At 52.9% G+C, this 23,912-nt stretch overlaps 1 pseudogene; it reads left to right on the forward strand.

The window, feature by feature from the left end:
- Positions 1–23,912, forward strand: part of LOC135405246 (zinc finger protein 850-like) — a 195,080-nt pseudogene that overhangs the window by 117,456 nt on the left and 53,712 nt on the right.

Raw genomic sequence — 23,912 nt, forward strand, 5'->3', positions numbered from 1 at the left:
ACGCTCAGCCCTGAGTGCGCTGCAGAGGATCCCAGAGCTCCTGGGAAGTGCTGGGGCTCCAGAGCTTGAAGCTGGAAATGAGTGAAGAGCTCTGTATTACACTTGTGGCATGGAAAGCCCTGGCAGGGTGGTTTCTTCTGGGGGGCTTGGGGTGCACTGAAGGCCTCAGGAGGCTTTGTGTGTGATCATGAGGAAGCTTTTCTTGATGGAAATGGTTGTCAGGCATTGGAAGGAGCTGCCCGGAGAGGTGGCAACACTTGTAATGTTTTTTCAACTAATTTTTATTTCCTTCAAAGAGGGGCTTTTCTTTTTGCTATTCCTTAATATAGCAGGTTTGCATTAAAGGGAATCTTGCCTAATTTCCAATTATTTTCCTGTTTTAAGTAGTGTAGCTTTTTAATCAGAGTGTCGTTTCCCAATTCTTTTAAAATTGAAATAAAAATATTTTTTTCACTTCAGCTTCCTCTACTTTCTAGAAGAAATATCTATTAATGTATCTAATGAAAATTAGAGCAATGTAGGTACTTTCACACAGTGTAAGATAAGCATGTGCTGTTTTTCTGTACCACTGAATGTCTGATTTTTACCGTGGGTCACCATTATGAATTTGTATGAAATCCTGACGAAATTTAAGGATTTAGATCAAAATAATTTATGAGGCAAAACAAACCAAAAAATTCTTACTGTTTGCGACACTAACACAGAACCTTAAGTCTGAAATTGGAGAAGGATGGCCATGTGCTGTGGTAAGTTGGTATATCAGGGTGTATGGAATAGAAGTTCCTTGTTCTCGGTCTAATCAAGCCACTTAGAGTGTCCTTGTACAGAATTGTGCACATTTATTTCTATGATAACCTGCTGAAATATAATTAGCTACCCGTATGCATGTGAGAACAGTCCAGTAGTTAGCACTGAAAATTCTGTATCTGAGACACTGAATGAAAAGGAGAGTTGCCGAGAGGCTTGTTTGGGGGAGAGTGTTTTTTTGGTTTGTTTTTGTCTTTTAGGTCCAAATGATCATGATCATGAAAATCAGTCTTGTTACAGACAAAAACTGTAAAGGCATTTAAACGCTTTCAGACATTGTAACCATTTTCCTTTCTTTCACTTTCTACCCCTTGCAAATCAGAGACAGTTCCTAGAGGACAGGAGAATAAAATAAACAAAAAAGAAATTATTTTTCTACTGTGTCAGGCCTGTGTCAGGTCTGTTTTGAATGCATTTGAATCCTGCTGCTTCCAGGCTCTTTTTCAAGTAGCACCAGATAAATACCTATGAACTGCTGAGATGAGAGTGATCATTCTTACTTCACAAAAGGTTTCTCTTTTTTTTTCCTATCCTGTGTCCCTTTTCTGTTCCGTGCTATGGAGTGACTATATTTTTGTTCTAAGCTAATTCACTGCTGCTGTTTTGGGTACAACTAATGTCAAGCAGCAAACCTGTAACATGCCAGAAACAGGCTACAGTGGGTTGAAGACACAGCTTATGTTTGATGGTGTGTAAATACAGAGAGTTAGTTGGGTTTATCTGATAGCCTGGCAGAAGGAGAGAGGAGCAGGACAAACTGTTTTCAGTAACTGTGCTGTTCAGACACCTGATAAGACTGAGAGTGCTTTGGAACTACTGATGTGCTTTGAATAAGAAAAGAATAATCAGGTCCATTGGCACTGGCTTATCAGGAAGGAAGTAAAATGCCAGCACTTTGACATGAGTAAAAGGAAATGTTTTAGACACTTTGGGCCATTTTTCCATTGAAATTAAATAGCAGGGTGCTTTTGAGTGTGCTGTGATGAGTGGAAGGACTTATTACCTTGACAGAATTACAGGTGAATGTGTTTAGAGAGGAGTCCTCAGCAACAGTAACAGCTCTTTGGATAAGTGGCCACATCTATTCATGCTTTTTTTGGTAGAGATTCAGGAATTCTCTCCTTTCTTTCCCTGTGAAGTGCAGTGGCTCACTTACAATGTGCAGTTTTTCAGAGTGTAACACACTTGTGCATTTTGTGATATCCTGGTAGCATGTTTGATATTGGGCGTGTAACAGGTTGTTCATAAAATAATGCTGGATCATTGACTGGTGTGTCCTCTGCCTTCAGTCCCTGGGTATTTTCATGTTCCAAAAAGAATATATCTCAGCCTGTGCTGGGAAGGGAAGGTGTGATTCACCATTAACTTACCCCAGCAGGCATGAAACATGCTCAGAGGTACTATTATCTTCTCAAAGTTGACTGATTTTTATTTCTGTACCTTTTCAAAATTTATTTCTAGGTTCTTTCCCATGCTTACAATTAATTTGGGGATATTCAAATTTGATCAATGGTAGTGCACGAACATATTTGATTGATTTTGGATTCTAATTGATTCCTGTCAATGAGATCCCTGTGACACTCTGAAATCAATGATATGTGATTCAACCAAGGCACCACTGTTCTGTACATTAGGTAGCAGTTGGGAATTTAGGAACTAAATGTTCACAAGCTATAAATGGAGAAAATGTTTAGATTTCAATAGCCCTTTGTTTGGCATTTATTCACCCAAATATGTTTCTCGGGAAAGTTAGTTTTCCAAAGTGCAGGCTTTCAGTAAAAGAAAGGTCACTGATTTAAGGTTTATTAAATTTTAGCTAAAAACAACAGGCTCCATTGGGATGTAAAATAATTTAAGTATTTCCTGCAGGCAACCTTCATGCTTTAGAGCTGTTGCTCAAAGGTTTCATTCTTCTATGAAGATGTCAACTGTAAATATAAAAATGCCTCACTATAAATGTAACGGTTCAAAGATTCTAACTGAAATAAAAATTCCTGCCTGGGGAAAGCACTATAATCAAAAGAAAGTGCTCTTAACTTGTTTTTTCCTGTGGAGGCCGCACTTGAAAAGAGTGCTTCAAGGCAGCAGGGTTGGTAGGGAATGCCAATTTTTATTTATTTATTTATCTACTCTCCCCCACAGATGATGATAGTCTAGCTTTGGAATCAGGAATACACTTCAGCCACTAATACAAGGCAATATGTGAGCTGCTGCTGCTTCCAAAATGCAGTATCCTGGCATTTCAGTCAACTTTATAATCTGGCAAAAACCCACTTGGCAATCTTGAAATCTAGCTTCTGAAACACTTTTATTTCTGAAAGCTTTTGATGTCTTTTTATATCTCTTTAGCATATATTAAATTTCTTGGGAGCAGTGGCCAGGATGTACACTTGATGGATGACTGGGGTGGGGAGTCTCCCCCCACTCCCCGCTTTTTTTTCCCTCCCCTTTAATTTTAAAAAGAGGTGTGATAATTGTGCATTAGGTAATGCTGGAACATGAATCCTGCAGATGCAGCTGTTTGACAACATTAAGATGGGGGGTTTGTACCATTGGTAGGTAAGTTAGCAGAGATTTTCCAAGATGAGAAGGACAGCCTGCTGCCAAGCTCTGGCATCTGTCTTAAGAAATCTTTTGCTTCAAGGATGCCCTGAGGGAAATGATGACTGGATGCTTTTCTGAAGGCACAAATGGCCTGTTTTCTCTTCCATAGCATTCAGAATGGGACTCCTTGTTCCAGCCTGCCTGCTCAGGGTTTTGTGGTGCTGGGTTAGGGTTTTCATGTGGTTTTTCTCCTGGGATAAAGTTGTGTCCAGTGAATATTGATTATTCATCCCATGTCTGGGTCACTGTCTACATCTTGAATTTGACCCAGAGTCTGTGTAAATGAGGAATGCATTGAAACAAAGTCAAGGATCCTTCAGTGGCTTGTTTTTGTGAGTTCAATCTTCTGAGACCTCTGATGAGTCTGGCAGGGCAGTGCCTGTGAGCAGAGGGGCAGGGAAAGAGAGTCCCAGCACAGCAGCAGTGCCAGGGAGCAGCAGCATTTGGCCTGTTGAGAGCTGCTCTTTTTCTCCTGCCCCCCTCCCCTTCTGGGCCTCGGCTGAGGCCTCAGTGCTCTGGGCCTTGGTCCCTGGGCTGGGCTGGGTCAGTCCTGTGGCCATGGCACTGCTGCCATGAGCTGGGCTCCACTGCACTCTTTCCACCACACAAGGGGCTCCATTTGCTCCGGGCACAGCCTGAAGCCTCAGCTCTTCTTCTCCAGGGCTCTCAAGAAGAAGCCCAAGGAGCAGACTCTCCAGAGGGTCCTTGCCTTGCTGGTTTCTCCCTGGAGTCTGTGTGCTGCCCTCAGGGTCCCACTGTGGGGGCTGTGGGGCTGAGGCTGCTCCAGCTGGTGCTGGTGGTGGCCAGTGCCCCTGGAGATGGCAAATGGGGCCTGAGGAGCCCGGGGCCGATTCTCTGCTGCTGTGCTGGGGAGCGGGGCTGGCCCTGGGGCTGCAGGAGCTGCCTGAGCTGATGATGTGCTGAGCATTGCAGACCCAGAGGGCCTGTCCCTGAGCTCCATGGCCTCCATGTCCTGCTGCAGGGCCAGACCTGAGTGTGCTGCTCTGCTGGGCTGGGGCAGGGGCAGGGAGATGGGGGGACCAGGGAGGGGCTGGACTGGGCAGTGCCAGGGAGGGGAAAACCCCAATGTGGAGCTGAAGTGTGGGAGTGGGTGGGTGGGGGCTCTGCCCCACCTAGGGCACCTCTGGAGTCAGCATTTCCTTTGGCAGCACACCTTATCTAAGACCAAATAGTTTTGCAGAGTTGGCTTTTCTCTCTCTTTGTCATGGTTTTCTTTTTTGTTTTCAGTTTCCCTGTCGGGAAAAGGGAGAAGAGAAGCACATGTTGATCCCTGCTTTTATCTGTATACAAAAGGGAGTTGGGGCGGGGGAGACAAAGCGATTTCTCCCTCTATTCTCTCTCTTTTATCCCATTCCCGCCTCCCTCGCCACACCCCGGGCGACTGTTTCACCGCCGCCCCTCCTCGCCCGTCCCGCGGGGCAGTTCTTTTAGCTCCGGGGCGGCGGAGACTCCCCCGGCGCGGCCCTTTGGTTTTCCTTGGTTTATTCTCCGGAGCTGATTCCGTTCCGAGCTCGCCCCCCCTCTCTGGCGACCCCCGCCAGGGCCCGTCCCGGGGCGGCTCCTTCAGTGCCACGGGCGGCGGGGACCCCTCGGGGCGGCTCCCCCAGGGCCCCGCCCGCCGCCGCCGCTCCCCGGGGCCCTCCCCGCTTCCTGCCGGGATCGGACACCGCCGGCGGCCCCGGCCCTGCCGGGCTCCATCAGCCTGAGGAATTGCTGCCAAGGAGGGGCCGGGGGCTTCCTCTTGGCCTTCATCTCCCTGGCGCTGGGGCTCGGCTTCTACCTGCGCCAGAAGGTGAGGGGGGTCCCAGGGGGTCGTGTGTCCCCCCAGAGCGTCTGTGCCTCCCCGGGGACCCCCCACCCCGGTGTCACCCCCTTTTCTCTCCCCACAGAGCTCCTGAGCCGGCGGCGGCCGCAGCCCCTCCCCAGGGCCTCGGGCCCAGCCTGGACCCCTCCTGTCCCTGTGAGGATTTTGGGGGGGTCGTGTGTCCCCCCCTCCCCTGCTGCCACTCCTGATCCCAGGAAAGCTTCCCAGTTCTCCCCAGTCCCGGTTATTGGGGGGCAGTGGGGAAGGGGCTTGGGGGAATCCCAAGGGGTGCAGCCGAGTTTTGGGGGGGGCAGAACAGGCCCCGGGATGGATCGGGAATGGGGACCCCCCTGTGTTCCCCCCTGTCAGCCCGCTCTGGGGGGGCTCTGGGAGGGCACCTGCCCCTCAATGGGCACCCAGCTCACCCCAAAAAGGGCAGGGACCCCCCCAAAGCTCCCCACTGTCCATCAGGGTCACCCAAACCCACTCAAAGCCCACCCAGGACCGAACCCCTTCTCTGGGGGGACTTCTCTGGGCACTGGTGGTGCTGGGAGCCCCCCCAGCTACGGGCGAGGAGCTCTCAGGTGAGCGGGGGGTGGGAAGGGGGCGGTCAGTGGGAAAAGGGGGATCATAGGGGATAAAGGGGTGGTGGGACCCCAAACTGAGTGGGAGGGGAGTGGAACCCCCCAAAAGTGGAAGGGGAGAGGCCCTGAGGTTTGGGGGATGATGGAAAATGGGTGGGAGAGATCAGAAGAGTGGCGAGTCAATAACTAACATGATTCCAGTTTGGAGGCAAGCAACTGGAATACTTTATTTGGTTCGCAACTTCATATTTAAAGGGTTCATGGTTTACATATTCAACAGGGGGCTTGCATATTCATTCTATTACAACTGGGGACTTTCCAGAGATGAAGTAAGGGAAAATCCTGAATTACAAACTTCTGGGTCTTAGGAATTATGTCATGGGAAAAACCCACTTTAACTTGGGGGATTTTACAGGGGAGACAGGTAACACAAAAGGAGAGAGAAAACACAGTGGGTCTTCTGCATAGGTTGATCAAATCAGGGCATGGTTTCTCCAGGTTTGGGCAGGACATTCCAAATCCATGACTTCATCCTTCATCCCCCATCCTCCTCTGGACTCTAGATGGATGTTTTTCCCCAGTCTCTGTCAGCCCAAGGCTTTGTTTAAACTTAGCAGTTTTTCTTTGTCTCATATCCAATTTTTGGAATGCAACATCTTCCCCTTCTTTTTTCTTTTTCTGAAAAACAAAAAACTTGGAAAAAATTTCGATCAACATTTTTTAAATATAAGACAAAAATACAAAATCTTACATATTGCTACAAAAATTATTTTCTTAATCTTAACACTAAGAACATTTAACCAATCAAAGCCTATTACATCTATTTTCAAAAAGAATATAAAAATTCTAAATAATGCTACAATGAATATTTTCTTAAACCCAGCACCAATATTTAAAAAATATTAAACCAATCAAAAAAGACTATCAAACATTTGTTGGATATAGAAAAGCAAACAAGGAATAAAATGCAAAAAGGAAAAATTCCAAACAATGCTAAATTAAATAACCATGGATTAATATAAAAAAGTTTAGTTAGTTTAAACAAACAACTTATTCCCATTATTCCCTATCAGAACTTATTCTTATTTAAGTTATCCTTCTAATATTTTATTATAAGCAAATGACTTTGAATCAAACTTAATAACTTGATGACTTCAGGGTTCGTGTGCTCCTGACTTCTAACTGAAAATGTTTTTTAGGGTTTGTTTTTTAAAAACTTTTATTTAACTTAAAATATCTCTGCAAATGAAATTCTGTTCAACTCAGGGTCACGTTACCTGTTTTTTATCTAAGGGCGTTTGTGTATTTGTGAGCAAAATCAGAACATATCACATATCCACACACATACACACTCACACAACTTTCATGCATGATGGCCATCACTTTATATTCTCACACAAACATACTTTTGAGTTTTATGTTACCGTGTTTTCTGGTTATGAACTGAGAAATTAACATTCTTGTGTCTTGCCCTCAGATGAGTAGGATCTAATCATGTATTTCTGGTTTTATGAGAATATTTCCTGTAAATACAAACATTTTTCTGCTTCATGTTCAATAAATTCAAAAATATATAAACATTCCTATACTTCAAAGATAAAATATATATACCTTCTGTTTTTAAAAGCAAATATACATCTCCTTATGTTAACGGGCTTTGGATTTTAAAGAGAACTTGTCAATAGTTATTGCAAAAAAACTTTAAAAACTTCATTTCTTTGTTATGCTTATGCTTGCATCTCAAAACAATTTTGGCTACTTCAGGTAAACAACTTCAGAAAACAGGTAGCAAGGCCATTTCCTGAACCTGCCCTTCTGTATTCCCCCTTTTTTTCTCTTAGTTGGAGGTGGGGAGTGAGGGGAAAAAGGGTTCTCGTGTTGTCTCTCTGCTGTCAGCGTCCATGCACTGAAATTAAACTGTTAGGTTAGTTACTACATGAATAAAAATACTTTGCAAAAAATAAAGAATAGTTCTTAGTTCATACTGCAAAGAAAAAAGGGAAAAAAAATCACTGGTACCTCTCTGTTGGCAGTGTTCTGTTTGCCTGAAGCAGTCAGGTTTAACTGGCATATGAACAAAGAACTTGTAAAGGAACTAAACCCAACTCTTAATACAGCTAACTCAGGCTGTGAAGAAGAAAGAAAAGAAGGTGGGGGGTGGTGCCGCTTCGCTCCGGCCGCTGCCGACTCCGAGCCTGGCGTCCCTGCCAGGACAAGCCCTGTCCCAGCGGCTCGCTCCGAGCGCGGGGGGTTCGCAGAGAGCCGCCCGCAGGGGGACACCGGAGGCCAGGCTCGCACCTCGCCTCCCCTTCCCTCTCCTCCTGACTGCCGCGCCGGGTCTGCCGCCGCTCCGCTGCTTCCCGGGCCGGCTCCGCCGCTCCCGCTGCCCAGCCCCGGCTCCCGCACGGTCCCTGCGCACCGCTCTGTCCCGGGGCTGCCTCGCTGCTGCTGCAGCTGTGCCGGGCTGGTCCCGCTCTCTCAGCGCAGCGCGGGGTTGCAGCCGCTGGTGCTCTCGGGGGTTTCTGTGATGTCGGTGAGGGGCTCTCTCCCGCTGCCCTCTCACCGCTGCCACTCCTGGCCCTCGGTCGCTCGTCCACGGCGTAGCCACTCCACCATTGGGCCGCAACAAGAGTGGGGAAAGGGCAAGGTGGGACCCCCAAACTGAGCATGAGGGGGCTGGGGAGTGGGGGGATGGTGTGAGTGGGGGGATGGTGTGGAAGGGGTGGGAGAGGGAGGAAAAAAGTGGGGGTTTGGAATCATAAACTGATCTGGGGGAGGCAAAAGGGATAATGAAAAATTGGGGAGAAACAGGGAGAAGGGTGGAAAAGGGGGGCTGGTCTGGTAGGACAGATGGTCCCATGGGGGTCTTTTGGCACAGAGAGGTTGGGAAATGGGGGTGGCCCTTCCTGTGGGGTGCTGGGGGCTGCTGGATCCAATCTCAGCTGTGGATCATGCCAACAGTTGCAGTTGAAAGGAATTACAGAGATGTGACACAATCACTTTTGTCCCCCAGGTTTAATGATGACAAATCAGATCTATTGATAGAAACAAATTTATTTAGGGTTACAAATGATCAGACAAAAGATCTTAATCACAATTATTTACTGTACAATAGAAGCACTAAAACTACCAGGAGTACAGGATAAGATAGGACAGTGGTCTACACTAAAGCAATGGTTGAAGCAATTCTACTGAAGATGGCACAAAAGCAATAATTCTTAATTAGAGATGGATGGGACTCCCACAGACCAACGTTCATGGGGAGATCTCTGCTCTCAACCTCCAGCAGTGACTTTGGGGAGTTCCCAGCCAAGGCAGGAATCTCCACACACCCCCCAAGAAGGGTTCTGTTGGAAAAACCTGCCCATGGGAAAGGGGACTGGCCCTTTGTGGTCGAAAAGGGATGGACTGACAGTCACTGGACTCCAGAGGTTGCCTCCCCATCAAGGCTTCATTTGGGGTGGAAGCAGCAGCTGAAGCTCTTCCTGCAGGTGGGGCACTGGTAGGGCTTCCCTTACTGGTAAGTCCTTAGGTGGTAGGTCAAGCCAGACCTGTAGGCAAAGCTCTTCCCACACTCGCCACACTTGTAGGGCCTCTCCCCGGTGTGGATGCGCTGGTGGGTGACGAGGTGGGAGTTCCGGTTGAAGCCCTTCCCGCAGTCGGTGCAGCGGAAGGGCCTCTCATCCGTGTGTGTCCGCTCATGCCTGAGGAGAGCTGAGCTGATCTGAAACCTCTTCCCACATTCCAAGCACTTGGGGCAGGAAGCAAGAAGGACAGGGAGGGGATTTGCCTCCGGCCCACAGGGAAGGCCAAGGACATCCCCCCAACTCCGGCCCCGGCAGGACGGCGGCGCCAGCAGGGTTGTCCTGCAGCCGGGGCCATGCTCGGCTGACAGAGCCAGCACAACACCCGCCCAAAGGGACACTGACTTCCTCCTCACCTGCCTGGGGGGCCCAAGGCATCTTCCTCTTCCTCGCAGCCTCCTCCTCCATCCGCCCAAGCTTTGGGAAGGACAAATCCTGATGGGGGGGAAAACAAGGGCTGAGCGCGTTGGCTTGGGGGTTCCTCCTAGAACTCACCGGGCGTCTTGTGTCCATAAAACCCTCCAAAATACCAAGATTCAGGCAAAAAAAAACCCAGAAATAGCAAGAAGACCCTCGCCCCCCCAAACTGCAAAAAGTTACAGTTAAACCAAAAAATACTCCAAACTATGAACATGCAGCCCAAAAAAATTCTCCCACAAGTTCCCCATCTCTGTTCTCTTCCCTCTGGGGTTCAGAGGGTCACCCCTGACTGACCCTCTGACTCCTCTGGGGTGTTGGGGGTCCCAAGGGTCCCTTCTCCTCTGACTCTCGCCTTTGGGTGCCACGTTCCCAGACATTCCTCCTCTCCAGGTTCTCCACTTCGTTGTCCCAGGGATCCCAGGGGTCCCCACTGTCCAGGCTTCCCCTTCTCCGTGTCCCCCATTTCAGGCTCCCAGGGGTCCTGGGGCTCCTCCCTCTCCGTGCTCCCCCCTCCAGGCTGCCGGGGGTCCCCCAGCTCTGCCCTCCACACTCGGCAGCTCCCGGGCTCCACACCCACCCCTGGCACTCCCGGGGAGCCCCAAATCCGCTGTGTCCCCCCCGCCGGCACCGGGCTGACAATGGAGCCGGCGGGGCCTGACCCAGCAACACCAACCCCCATCGCAGGGGGGGGACCCACACAAGGGCCGGCTGTGCCCAGGGCAACCAAACAGCCCCACAGGCCAGGGGACACCAGAGGCTGCCCCAGGGCAACGAGAGCAGGGAGCGGATCAGGCCCCCTGACACGTGGGCGGGCTCTGGGTTCAGCCTGACCAGGGGCAGTTTGGCACCAACAGCACGGCCCTGATCGCTGGTTCGGCACAGGGGGCCCGAGCTCCCCCCTCTCCAGGCTCTCAGGGCTCTCTAAGCTCCCCCCTCTCTCCAGCCTCCCCCGCTCTCCGGGAACAAGGTATGGGGACAATAAGGCACCCCCACTGCACATCCACTCCCACTCTCCCTCCCTCCCTCCTCCCCCTACCCCCCTTTCCCACCCCTTCTTCGAGCTGTTCTTCTGTGTGGATGTGTTTGTGCCGGATCAGGTGGGAGCTGTGGCTAAAGCTCTTCCCACACTCCCCACACTTGTAGGGCCTCTCTCCGGTGTGGATGCGCCGGTGGGTGACGAGGTGGGAGTTCTGCTTGAAGCTCTTCCCACAGTCGGTGCAGCGGAAGGGCCTCTCATCTGTGTGCGTCCGCTGGTGAACGACGAGATCTGAGCTGGTCCAAAACCTCTTCCCACACTCCCCACACTTGTAGGGCCGTTCTCCAGTGTGGATGCGTTGGTGGGTGCGAAGGGTGGAGCTGTCCCTGAAGCTCTTCCCACATTCCCCACATGAGTAGGGTCGTTCCCCAGTGTGGATGTGCTGGTGGGTTAGGAGGTGGGTGCTCCTCCTGAAGTTTTTCCCACATTCCAAGCACCTGAAGGGCTTCTCCCTGCTGGGAGGCTGCTCAGGGACCACCAGCTCAGAGCTCCGCTTCAAGCTCCGGCCGCCTTCCTGGCTGGGTCTTTCCTCCTCAGAGCACCCTGGGCTGGCTTTGGAGCCCCTCCTGCGGGGGGATCTCCGGCCCTTTTCCTCCCCGCTGCCTTCCTGCGCCGGGGAGCCCTTCAAAACGGCCTCTCCCACCAGGGTCTCACGGGGGGATTTGTCCTCCGGGCTCTCCGTCCTCAGCTCAGGGCCTGGGGCAGGAAGCAAGAAGGACAGGGAGGGGATTTGCCTCCGGCCCACAGGGAAGGCCAAGGACATCCCCCCAACTCCGGCCCTGGTAGGACGGCGGCGCCAGCGGGGTTGTCCTGCAGCCGGGGCCATGCTCGGCTGACAGAGCCAGCACAACACCCGCCCAAAGGGACACTGACTTCCTCCTCACCTGCCTGGGGGGCCCAAGGCATCTTCCTCTTCCTCGCAGCCTCCTCCTCCATCCGCCCAAGCTTTGGGAAGGACAAATCCTGATGTGGGAGAACAAGGACTGAGCGCGTTGGCTTGGGGGTTCCTCCTGCCCAAGTCCATCTCTAGAACTCACCAGGCATCCTGTTTCCATAAAAACCTCCAAAACACCAAGATTCAACCCAGAAAAACCCAAACCACCGAGATTCAGGCAAAAAACCCCTCAGAAACAGAAGGATGAACCCCTCCCCCTAAACTGCAAAAAGTTAAGATTCAGCCAAAAAAATACTCCAAAATAGGAAGATTCAGCTCAGAAAAAGGTGTTTAATTGGGAGGATGAGGGAAGTGAGGTCATTTCATGGGCACTTGATTGAGTTGCTATATGTTAATCAAAAGCTGTATTACTGTAGTGTAACTTAAAACTCTCCAGGGCTGTTCCTCGAGGTTCTCTGGCCCCCTACTAGTTTGGGGCTGTTTCTCCAAACCACCAAACCACGTGTGCCAAACACCCTGGTTGGTCAGTGCCGGCTGGGGGAGCGGGCACTCGGTGAGGGGATGAGAAAACTGCACCGGGAGCTGGGCTGAAAGAGGCTTCAGCACCACTTCTGATGGCCCAGGGGCAGCATCTGGCTTCTCCCAAACAGAGAGAGGGCACTTGTTCCTCTGCAGGGAGTCAAGGGCAGCAGGGTGACTCCTGCTGCATGGATGGAATGGCAGAGGATCCCTTGGGTCCCAAAGATAGATCAGCACTTAGGGATACAAATTTCTCTGCAAAGTCTGCAGTCAGTCTCCTCTCCTCTGGAGAGGAGACTGTGGCCATGGATGGGATTGCAGAGGCTCCCTCAGGCCCCCAGAAGGAATCAGCAACCAGGAAGAGACACAAAATGCCCTCTAAAGAGTTCGGGGGGAGTGTCCTGCAGGGAGGATGAAGTGTCACCCCACCAGGGCAGGGCTGGCAAGTGGGAGACTGCTCCAGGGCTCTGCAAGAGGCCTCGTGCTCTGCTCGGCCCCACCACTGCCTGGTACCAACACCCCCGGCTGCCCCCGGCCCTGGGCAGCTCTGCTGCCACAGGTTGAGCCCTCACCGTGCCCCTGCAATGGCCCTGCCTGTCCCTCACCCGTGGCCCTGCCCGTGGCCCTGTCCCTTGGCTCTCTCTCTGCCAGCTCAGTGTGGGGCACACGGGCTGGGGGTCCCTCCCAAGCCCCCCGGGCAGCCGGCGTTGGCTGGGGGGATGTGAGGGCTGGGCCTGCTCAGCACAGCCCCGGCCTCGTGCCCAGCGCCTCTTTCCTGACCCACACAAGAGCTTCCCGGCCCCCCCAGGGCTCCCCTGCTGCTGCCTCTGCTCCTGGCCCTGCCTTTGCTGCTCCCTTGGCTGGGGCAGCGGCTGCAGGGGGGGGATGGCAGCAGCTTCAGCTCCACGGCACTTCCTGGGGGGAGCTCAGCCCGGGGGGACGGGCAGGGACCTGATGGGGATGGACAGGGGCCCAGCAGGGACAGCCAGGGCCTGCAGGGGAAGGCACAGGGACAACCTGGCCCCCCACACTGCCACCGCTGTCTCTGCTCCTCCTTGCAGGCTCCGTGGCCAGGCACAGTTGGTGTTCCTGGGTGCCCACCATCTCAGCACTTGGAGATGCTCAAATCAGCGCCCGCAGCTCTGCAGCAAAGCCCCAGCTCACCTGGCACACAGGGGATGGACACAGCACCTGCTCAGGGATGGGCATTCACAGCTTCATCTGTTTTTTCCCACCACGGGGCTCTCCTTCCTCAGCAGCACCTCTACCTTGCACTTATTCTCAGCCTCACCTCAGGGACAGCTCTGGGCTCACCTCCGCGCCACTTCTCAGCCTCACCTCAGGGCCTGGGCTCAAGGATAGGAACCTGCAGGGAGGGAACATCAGGTGCAAGCTGAGGGCTGCCTGCTTGCACTGGCCTCTGGGCTTCTTTCTCCTTCTACAACCAGCCCAGAACTCAGCCTGCTTTTCTAACACCACACATTTACAGACTAACCTTGGAGATAGATATGGACAGACATCTCTATCACCCTGGGGATAGAGCCTCAAGCATGTGCTGCCACAGGAATGGCAATCAGAGAATCACAGAATCAGCTGGGTTGGAAAAGACCTCCAAGATCATCAAGTCCAACCCTGGATCCAACCCCGCCGTGCTTCCCAGACCATGGCACTGAGGCCACATCCACTCTCACCTCCAACACCTCCAGGGACGCTGACTCCACCCCCTCCCTGCCCAGACCATTCCAAGGCCTGATTACTCTCTCAGCAAAAAATTCCTTCCCAATATCCAAACTAAACCTCCCCTGGTACAGCTCAAGACCCAGCCCTCTTGTCCTACTGCTGCTTCCTGGCACAACAGCCCCACCCCCACCTGGCTCCAACCTCCTGGCAGGGACTTGCAGACAGTCAGGAGGTCTCCCCTGAGCCTCGTCTTCTCCAGCCTCAACACCCCCAGCTCCCTCAGCCTCTCCTCACACCACTTGTTCTCCAGAGCCCTCCTGCCTTCCAGCACATCAACACACCCCCAGCTTGGTGTCACCTGCACATTTGCTGATGAAATGCCTGGTTCTGCAAGAGCTGAAGATGCTCAAGGGGCAGCAGGACCAAGTCAGGGGCCTGGGAGGGGCTGGAGGAGCTGGGGAGGGGCTTTGGGGATTGGGGGTACAGACCAGTACTGACCAGTACAGACCAGGACAGACCAGTACCTCCTCACTGCTCCCCAGATCTCTCCTGGAGCTGGGCCACTCTGTCCTGGGACACCTGAGCCCCCCCAGTGCCCTCCCAGTACAGCCCAGTACCCCCAGTACTGTGTTCTTGTCCCAGGGTGCCGGGTGATCCCTCTTTGAGGGGGTTGGAAGGGATTTGAGGGGGGGCTGGGGGAGATTTGGGGGGATCTGGGGGTGTTTGATTGGAATTTGGGGGTTTTGGGGGCCTTTGGGTGCATTTGGGGGAATTAAAAGGTCTTGGGGGCATTGGGGGGTCAAAGGGATCTGTAGGAGGAGAGGATTAAATTTAAAGGGGGGTTGGGGGACATTTGAGGGGGCTAATGGGGCCCTGGGGGGAGAGGAGGGTCAGCACCACCAGCTTGCGATGCTGCAGTTCGGTGTTAAACCCAACCCTGAGACCCCCCTGGTGTCCCCAAGACCCTCTTGGTGTTCCCAGTTCCCTCCTTAACACCTCAAGACCCCCCTGGTGTCTCCATTTCTCGCAGGGCCTCCCCACGGCCCCAATTCCCCCTTGACACCCCCAATTCCCTTGTCCACAAATCCCTCCCAACTGTCTCCAAACCCCATCCCTGATGTCCCAAATTCTGCATCTCACCCCAGGACCACCCTGGACACTGACCCCAAAAACACCCCCCCCCCCCACACACACTCACAGAAAGGCCAAAGGCATCTGGGAATATGTTGGAGACAGCTGAGGGGCTTTGAGGGGCACTGGGTGATTGCTGGGGGATACTGGGACACACTGGGGGAAACCAGGGGGCACTGGGAGGGACTGGGGGGAACTGAAGAATGCTGGGAGGGCACTGAGAAGGACTGGGGAGTTACTGGGGGATTACCAGGACACACAGGGGGACACTGGCAGGTTACTTGGCCATACTGGGGGTTACTGGGTGCTCACTGCAGGTTCACTGGGCCATACTGGGGGGCAGTGGGAGTCACTGGGACACACTGGGTAGTCACTGAGGGGGTTACTGGGCTGTACTGAGGGTCACTGGGAGGTCACTGGGATATACCGGGGGCACTGGGATCCCCTTACCCAGATGTGGTACATCTCCCCCCCCGGATTTGGGGAGCATCCCTAGGACCCCTCCCTTGGGGCCTGGAAGATCCCCTGAACCCCACTGCTGGGCTTTAGGGGACCCCCGGGCCCCCCTCCCTGTGGGGTCTCTGTGTGCTGAGTGTTGGGGGTCTCTGGGGTTCGGGGGGGTCACTGGGATCCCAGTTCCCTGGGGTCGGTCCACCGGGCCGGCAAGGGCGCTGTGGCGGGAAAAGTAATGGCGGATCGCGCACAGCCTCATGGGAGTTGCAGTTTCCTCATGAGTACTCCGCCGGCGCGCCTGCGCAGTGCAGCCAGGGCGGTCGATCAGCCCCCCACCCCCTCCGCGGCTTCCAGGCCTCGCGCTCTGCCCTTTGGGAACCCCCGAGCCCCTCGGCTAAACCCTCCCGAGCCCTCCAGCCTTTCCACCCACACCCGCGCTCCCCGCAGCCCCCGGGGGGATCCCCAGAGCCCCGCTCTCCCGCAGGCCCCGCCAGCTCACAGTGCAGCACGGAGCCAGCGCCATCTTTGCTTCCCGGAAGCAACCACGGCGCTCTGCGCGCGCAACGCCTGTACAGAGCCCCCCCCCTCCGCCCGCCGCACTCCCGTCAGGAATGTTCGCACGGGCGGTGCCGCAGCATCCTCAGCCTGAACTGAACGTGGTTTTACCTCATGAAATCTTTGATCTCTGGTAGCCAAGCCCCTCTTTCCTTCCCCAATTGTCTTGTCCTTTGGGGGGGGTCATAGCGGCCCTTTGCACTTGAGTGGACTGAGGTTTCTACCACAAAGGGCCAGTCCCCTTTCCCAGGGGCAGCTTTTTCCATAAGAACCCTTCCTGGGGCGTGTGTGGAGATTCCTGCCTTGGCTGGGGACCCCCCCCAAGGTCGCTCCTAGAGGTTGAGAACAGAGATCTCCCCATGAACGTTGGTCTGGGGGAGTTCCATCCATCTCTAATTAAGAATTATTGCTTTTGTGCCAGCTTGAGTAGAATTGCTTCAACAATTGCTTTAGTGTAGAGCACTGTCCTATCTTATCCTGTCTTTTAGTGTTTCTATTGTGCAGTAAAAAAATCCTGATGAAGATCTTTTGTCTGATCATTTGTATCCCTAAATAATCCCTTTCCATCAATAGATCTGATTTGCCATCATTAAAACCTGGGGGACCTAAATGGTTCAGTCACACCCCGATAATTCCTCTAAACTGAAACTGTTGGCATAACCCAAGGCTGAATTGGATCCAGCAGCCCCCAGCACCCCACAGTAAGTTGGGAGCTCAGGGGGCCATCGCCCTTTCCCAGCCCCTCTGTGCCCAAAGACCCTCATAGGACCATCTGACCCACCAGACCACCCCCCTTTTTCCATGCTTTTCCCTCTTCCTTTCACTTTTCCATAGTCCCCTCAATCCCCACCCCACCCCCGGATTATTCTGGGGGTCCCAACCCCCATTTTTCCCTCCTCTCACATCTTCCACTTCATCCCCTCAATCCCCAGCTTCATCCAACTCAATTTGGGGTCCCACCACCCCAAAAAAAGGGGTTAGGTGGAGTCCTGGATGGGCTCTGAGTATGTTTGGGGGGTTCTCCAGGGCCTTTGTGCAGGTTTGGGGGGGTCCCAGCACATTTTGGGGTGAGCTTGGTGCTTTTTAAGGGGCAGGTGCCCCACCAAGACCCTCCCAGAGTGGGTTGACACAGGGGGAACAAAGGGGGGGTCCCCATTCCCAATCCATCCCAGGGCCAGTTCTGCTCCCCCAAACTCGGCTCCACCCCTTGGGATTCCCCCAAGCCTCTCCCCCACTGCTCCCCAATAACTGGGACTGGGGAGAACTGGGAAGCTTTACTGGGATCACTGGGAGCAGCTGGGCGGAGGCAGAGTGACAGCAGGGGAGGGGGGACACACGACCCCCCCAAAATCCTCACAAGGACAGGAGGGGTCCAGACTGGGCCTGAGGCCCCGGGGAGGGGCTGCGGCCGCCGCCGGCTCAGGAGCTCTGTGGGGAGAGAAAAGAGGGTGACACCGGGGTGGGGGGACAGGGGGGACACCGGGATACACCGAGACCCCGACTGGATCCAGTGGGACCAGAACTGGGGCAACTGGGATCATACTGGGAGCACCTGGCAGCACGTTGGAAGCAACTGGGATATACTGGGAGTGACTGGAACCACAGTAGGGGTGACTGGGAGCAACTGGAACCACACTGGGGGCAACAGGGATCATACTGGGAGCAGCTGGGCCCCTACTCAGGTCATACTGGGATCATACTGGGAGTGACTGCAATAATCCTGGGAGTGTGTGAGAGGGACTGCAGCCATACTGGGGATGAGTGGGATCAAACTGGATTTGTACTGGAAGTGTCCGGAAGTTACTGGGATCATACTGGGAGGCACTAGGACCCCATTGGGGGTGACTGGGAGTGGCTGTGAGCAACTGGGATCATGCTGGAAGCTACTGGGAGCAACTGGGAGTGAGTGGGACCACACTGGAGGCAACTGGGATATACTAGGAGAGACTAGGAGTGACTGGGATCATACTGGGAGTGACTGGGAGCGTACTGGGACTGACTGGGAGCATGCTGGAGGCAACTGGGATATACAAGGAGTGACTGGGAGTGACAGGGATCATACTGGGAGGGACTGGAACCATAACAGGGGTGAATGGGAGCAACTGAAACCATGCTGGGGGCAACTGGGATCCTACTGGGAGCAGCTGGGCCCCTGCTGGGGTCCTGTTGGGGTCTTACTGGGAGTGACTACAATACTACTGAGAGTGTGTGAGAGGGACTGCAGCCATACTGGGGATGAGCGGGATCAAACTGGATTAGTACTGGAAGTCTCTGGAAGTTACTGGGATCCTACTGGGGATGAATGGACTCATACTGGGATCATACTGGGAGCAACTGGGACCATGCAGGGGGCAAATGGCATCCTCCAGGGAATGACTGGGAGTGACTGGGGCCATACTGGACTCAGAGTGGGAGTCCCTGAGAGTGAAAGGAACCATCCTGGGGGTGGCTGGGAGCAACTGGGACCACCTTGGGGGCAACTGGGATCCTATTAGGAGTGACTGGGAGTGACTGGGATCATAGTGGGAGTGACCAGCACCATACTGGAATTATAGTGGGAGTGACTGTAAAGGACCAGGATCAAACTGGGAGTGACTGGAACTACGCAGGGGGGAACTGGGAGCCAGTGGGGCCAGGCTGGAAGCCAACTGGGAACATCCTTGGAGCAACTGGGATCCTGCTGGAAACAACTGGGAGTAACTGGGAGTGACAGGGTGCATGCTGGAGGCAACTGGCATAAACTGGGATTGACTGGGATTATCTTGATGGAAACTGGAACCATCCTGGGGCAAGTAGAAGTAACCGGGTGTGACTATGAGCATGCTGAGGGCAACTGGGATATACTGGGAGTGTCTGCAACCATACTGGGGGTGACTGGGACCACATGGGGAGCGACTTGGACCATGCTGGGGGCAACTGAGAGCAACTGGGAGTGACTGGATCTACAGTGGGGCAACTTGGATTGACTGGGACCATGCTGGGGGAAGACTGGGATCATACTTGGATTGACTGGATCTATGCTGGAGGCAACTGGGACAAACTGGGGGCAACTGCAATCATACAGGGATCATACTGGGATCAGACCAGGATCATACTGGGAGCAACTGGGTCTGTGCTACGGGCAACTAGGAGCAATTGGGATTACACTGGGAGGAACTGGGAGCTACTGGGACCTTGCTGGGGACAACTGTGAGCAACTGAGATCACACCGGGAGGAAGTGGGAGCAACTGTGACCATGCTGGGCACAACTGGGATCATATTGGGAGCAACTGGGCCCACAGTGAAGGTGGCTGGGGTCATACTGAGGGTGACTGGGACCATTCTGAGGGCAGCTGGGACCATGTTGGCACAACTCATCACTGGTTGCCAAAGTCATCACATACCTAAAATAAACCTGAAACTCTGCTTTTCAGTTAACCTGCTGGCTTGCAGTCAAATTATCAGACATTGCAATTACAAACTACTAGAAAAGGATCAAACTGCATTCAGCAGGTGTTTTTTGGAAAAAATCCTAAAATTTCCTGGTGTTGCCAATCAAAACAGCTGTTTAAATTACACTTTTATGAATCCCAAAAATCCAATGGGATTGAACAAGCTCTTGGTAGAAGACAACCTGCTGGCATATCTAAATTGTCTTTGGATTTGCTGCAACATTACAAAACAGACATTAACTTGGAACTGGCAAAATCAGCATGAAAATCTAATAGACTAATATGGGAGTTGGTTGTTGTGAGGAAAACAAAGTTTCCTGGTCTTCAGCTGATATTGCCAAAATGACAAATTTAAGTATCAACAACAGTATCTCAGATGTATTTTGGAGTTCAAGCCATCCATCAAAGTGTTTACTGGCAACAAAGGGAACGCTAATCCTGATTTTCAATCAGAGAATTTATTCATTGTTCTAACCAAATATACTTGGAGTTATATTTGGGTTTAATAGTGCTAAAAAAACATACAGATTCTCTGCCAGTAAAATAAGAGACTGGGAAAAACACTGTGACCACTTCTCTCCCCCCACCACCCAGTGGCAAACACAAGAGACCCATGTGTAGGCTTGTGTAGGTTGCACTGACAAATATTAATTAGGTATTTTACTTAGAGAGTCTCTTCACTGGGTAGCAAAATAAATCTTCTGGGAGGAAAATTGTGATTTTCCACAGAAATTTTTGTTGTTGAGTTCCAGTGACAATGCCTAATTAACATCCATTTATATCCCAACCATTATTGACCTTTCGCTGGACTTTGTTAACTACTGAGACAAATACTCAAGACCTCTGTGTTCGTTTTTCACCATTTAAAATTAGTTTACAACAGAAGGAGCTGCAAAAACATCCTACAGTTTTCTTCAAAAACTTTAAAGTCAAAGAAAGACTACGGAATTACAAGACAAATCTTAAAACTTTTTCTTCATCTTCTTTTCAGGCAGGCCAAGATCACAACAGTTGTAAAGTGTTCTGCCGTGTGTTTCCTCATCATTTCTTACTTGGTCATCTTGACCTTGTTTATCTGTCCGTCTGCACACACCTTTGGCAGCAACCCTACAGCAACCCTACAGCCCAAAAGAGACAGAACACTCTTCATCAGCAGAATCCATCCCAAGAGGGAATTGCCCTCCCACCCTCCCACCTTCTGTATTGGACACAGAGACTGGTTTTCTTGCTCCTGCCCCTGCCTTGCCACAACTTGGCACTGCAGGAGTTAGCTCGTGAAATCAGAGAAGGGAAGTCCTCAGATGGCAACACTGAAACTGCCCAGGAGGATGTCAGCAGAGCCCTGCCTTACATGACATTGTGTGCAACCGCTCATGGGATGAGCTTCTACACACGGGAAACAAGCACAGGCACAGGTGTACACACGTACAAAGGTACAGGGCAGTGCCTAGGGAGGCTCTTGCACAGCTTCACACTGAAATACCTGTGTGCATGTTGTAATGGTTTGAACTAGGTTTTCCTTCAGAGGCTGAGAAGTGGTAACCCCCAGGGGTGGTAACACTTGAGATTTGTCCAATCTGCACTCCTGAAAAATATAAACACACCACAAGCTGACTGGAAGAAGAAGGGTTGTAGTTTAGTTGTTTGCAGGAGAGGTGGCCATGTTGTAGAGCCACGAGGAAGGGGCTCGGAGCCCCTTGGAGGGCTCTGGCCCCCCCAGCCCCCGGTTGGGGGGACTGCAGAGACTTGGAACAGTCTTAGACTGGGCTAAGTGTCTGTAGTTAAGCCGGGAGATGTTTCTGCATCGTGGGCAGCGACCGGCGAAGCAGCAGCCAACATTGACCAGAGAAACGGTGGCAGAGAGCCAGGACAGATAAGAACTGAACCGAAGAAGCAACAAAGACATGCAGCACCAGAGAAAGGACTCCTGGAAGGAGAGCCGAGGAAAAGAGAGTCAGCAGCAGAGTTACAGAGTTTTGGGGGTAAGAACTGACCCAGACCCCCCCAAACTCCTTTGAGACCTCCGAGAAAGGAGAAAGATGATAGACTCTTACTTGAAAGAGCCTTGGAGTGCTACAACACTTGCAAAGAGGAGCTAAGAAGCTCAAAAGCGTCCTGAAGCTTGACCGGGACGGAGAAGGAATGCAGGGGGAGTTGACCTTGGCCCCCCCTTGCTGCTGCTGACAAGCCTGGCAGCCTGAGACGGAGCACAGGAGCTCTGGTAGAACTCTTGAGGCAAAGGCTTGCAACTGAATGCTGCCCAAGATGTTCTGACTCAGGGGTGAATCCCCTGAGGAAGGGACTTTCACGAAGATGCCCCCGCATTTCGTGATATACCTGTGGTGACGCGAGTCTGGTCCCTGCTGGCAGTCCACAGGTGAGGCCTTCGCTTGGACCGAAGGAGAGCCGAGGGGCTTGGAGACCCCCTTGTGTGTATTGAAAAGGGATCCAGCTACAACAATCCAGTTGCAACTCTGCATGGAAGACGGATGAGGAGAACCTGCTGCCTTAGAAGATACTGCTGTTCAGAGACTGGAAAGGGATCTATCCTTCTTTCCCTCCTGGACTTTTATTTGGAGGGGAGAGGAGATCTGATCCATTGTAAATACTTATGTCATGGTAGAGATAGTTGTGATCATGTGTATAATGTATTATAATATTTATTTGTACAGTCTTTGTAATATATTCCCTTTTCCCCACTTTGAGTCTGGCGTGTTTTGTCTGGAAAAACCCATCCCACATTAGGTTGAGATGGGGAAGGGGGCTAGGACTAGGGAATTAGGATTTTGGAAAATCTCAAACCATGACACCTGTCCCATCTGAGCTCCAAAAAATTTTCCACACTTCTTTTCTCCAGCTAATAGGGACAGATCAAAGAACTTAAAAGCCTTGGAAGGGGGCCTGTCAGAAGTCTGCTAAAAGACTCTCCAAGTTTTTCTGGCAGAAGGGTTGCTTCCCTGTGAGGAACGATAACATTGCTGAAGCTGTTCCACCTGCTCTCTCCAAAGGAGGCAATGGGAAGTCCCCTGCTCTGTCTGAGGCTGGAAGGAGCCTTGCCTTGGTGCTCCTGCAAAACTTGGAGCTCTCAAAGAAGAAAAGAGCATGGGCAAGGGGGCAAGGAGGAAAGGGGGTGGCAAACCAGGGGCACTCCGCTCCGGTCTGGGTAGAATAGGAAAGATGAAGGGTTGAGGTGAGAAGAGTGGTCTGGAAAAGGACAAGAAAAGAAAAAAGGAAAGAAACAAATGCCCAGAAAAGGCTGCAAGCTCTCATCCAGCCTCAGCACCATCCAGCTGCAGTGGACATTCAGAAGACCACATCTCAGGCATTGAAACCTCACTGGGACGATGTCAGCTAAACAGTGCCACACGGAAACAGGACTTCCTTGTTCCCTACCCAGTTCAGCCCATCTTGCTGTGAACTTCGCAAAGCAATTCCAACTCTTTTCATTTCAACTTTATTAGGTGCCATCAGAGCCCCAAAGAAACGCACCCCAAAACAAAGCCTGCACGCCGAGTGCCAAAAACCTTAATCAGCTGCGATTAATGCCCAACCGGCAGAGCTGTTCCAAGGAAGTTTTCAGAGGCGGAGCCAGCCCATCCCGATGCGCTCCTCCCTGCGGGCGGCTGGGGCAGCGCTGCCCTGGGTCACCGCTCTGGCCGTGCAGGCGCCGAGATGCCGCAGGTCGGAGCAGGGGCAGGCTCAGCCCTCGCCGGGAGATGTGGAGCGGTGGGTTTGGAGCCCGCCGGGCGGGGCGGAGGTTTGTCCCGGCCTTGTCAGCGGCTGTGTGTCCCCGCCGCGCTTCTCGGGGCTGGGCAGCAGTTCCTCCCGGCGGCAGCTCCTGGCTCCTGCCGGCCGGGCCTGGGCTAAAGCGGGGCGGGACGGGAGCGAACTGAGACGGGAGCCCGCCCATCCCCAGCCCGGGCCCGCCCGTCCCCAGCCCGGGCCCGCCCCCGCGGCTCCTCCCCGCCCGGCACCACCCCACGCCCAGGTGTGCCCGAGCCCAGCCCAGCTCAGCCCATCCGAGCCCAGCCCAACCCAGCCCATCCGAGCCCAGCCCAGCCCAGGCAATCCAGCTCTCCGTCTTCCACGACACCCCTGTCAGCTACGATGACTTGGTGGTCAACTGCACCTTGCCCTTGCAGCATCTCCTTCATCCAGCCCCCGCAACAGCTTCGAAGCCGCTTGTTCTGGAGGAGAAGCTGAGCCGGGCTCCTCTTGCAATGAATGAAGGCTCCCGAAGAGGACTGGTAGGGCTGGGGCTTTTCCTCGCATGCCTGTGTTGCAGCTGCGTGCTGTGTGTGTGTCTGCATGGACACAGGGCTGTTCCTTCCCACAGCTCTTTGTGCCCCTCTGCTTTAGGTTGCCTTAGGCTGCTGTTGCAGCTGAT

This window comes from Pseudopipra pipra, chromosome W, assembly GCF_036250125.1.
Source record: "Pseudopipra pipra isolate bDixPip1 chromosome W, bDixPip1.hap1, whole genome shotgun sequence".
Taxonomy (NCBI): Eukaryota; Metazoa; Chordata; class Aves; order Passeriformes; family Pipridae; genus Pseudopipra; species Pseudopipra pipra.